Raw genomic sequence first — 1,624 nt, 5'->3', positions numbered from 1 at the left:
AGCTACTGGACAGAGAACTTCAAGGAACCTGTACACCTTGACAGAGTTAGAGAAAAATTCTTCCATGGTCAGCATACATGAGGAGACATGGTTGTGGCATAAAAAACTTAGGCATATTAGTTTCAAGAACCTTGCCAAGATTTCTTCGAAGAAGGAAGTGAGCGATGTTCTTGAGTTGAAGAAGCTCTCCAATCCTATATGTGCATCTTGTCAAAAGGGAAAGCAAACCAAAATCTCCTACAAGTCTAAGGAGTACTATTCCAGTTCACCATTAGAGTTGATTCACACAAACCTATGTGATCCTCTGAGGACACCTAGCACCTCAGGAGAGAGATACAACATGTTGTTTGTTGATGATCATTCAAGAATGGTGTGGGTGATGTTCTTAAAACATAAGTCAGAGGCTTTAGAAAGATTTAAGATCTTTAAAAAATAAGTTGAGAATCAGATAGGGAAGAAGATAAAGTGTCTGAGATCTGACAGAGGAGGTGAGTACAGTTAGGATGATTTTAAAGAATACTACTATGAGTATGGTATCAGGAAACAAACTTCAGCTCCAAGAACAACCCAACAAAATGGTGTTGCAGAGAGAAAGAATAGAACAGTGCAGGACATAGCTAGAACAATGTTGGCAGAGAATGACATGGGTAAAAAGTTCTGAAATGAGGCAGTTCTAACTACAATGTATATTCGTAACAGATGTATATTGAGACCTTATGAAAGCAAGACTCCATTTGAAATCTAGTTTGGAAGAAGGGCTACAACAAAACGCTTCAAAGTCTTTGGTAGCAAGTGTTACATCAAGAACACAACCCAAGATTTGGGTAAGGTTGATGATAGGGCTCATAAGGGTATATTTTTAGGCTATTTTACTTCAAGTAAGGCCTATAGATGCTACAACAACAGACTTGAAAAATTTGTAGAGAGTGTTGATGTTACAGTTGATGAAAAAATGGATATTCCTTCAAGCTCAGGAAATGAACTTTCGGAATTTGAAGATCTTGATGATGAGAATGACCTGGTTGATAGTAGACCCAAAAGCAAAGATGAAGTTGATGTTGAACAGACTAAGATTTAGATGAGCAGAGGAGACACAACAGAGTTGATCAACAGGGAACAGATGAGTTAATCATTGGTGACCCCACTGTAGGTGTTCAAACTAGAAGAATGAAGACCAACACCTACTCTCTTCTTTCGAAGATTGAACCAAAAACTGTTGATGAGGCAAGTAATGATGAGAATTGGATGAAGACCATGAATGAAGAACTTGATCAAATAGAGAGGAATCACACTTGGGATCGAGTCCCTAGGCCAGTTGACAAGAATGTGATTGGTACTAAATGGGTTTTCAGAAACAAACTCAATGAAGATGGTCAAGTGGTGAGGAACAAAGCAAGACTTGTATGCAATGGATATGCTCAAGTGGAAGGCATTGATTTTGAGGAAACTTTTGCTCCAGTGGCAAGACTTGAGGCTATCAGAATGTTCTTGGCTTTGTCAGTGTACAAGGGGTTCAAGGTCTATCAGATGGATGTCAAATCAGCTTTTCTAAATGAAAATTTAGAAGAGGAGATTTACATAAAGCAGCCTGATGGGTTTCAGCTGAGTGAGGATCCCACTCTTG

Source organism: Macadamia integrifolia, unplaced genomic scaffold, assembly GCF_013358625.1.
Source record: "Macadamia integrifolia cultivar HAES 741 unplaced genomic scaffold, SCU_Mint_v3 scaffold2028, whole genome shotgun sequence".
NCBI lineage: Eukaryota > Viridiplantae > Streptophyta > Magnoliopsida > Proteales > Proteaceae > Macadamia > Macadamia integrifolia.
Note: the sequence above shows the minus strand (reverse complement) of the source record.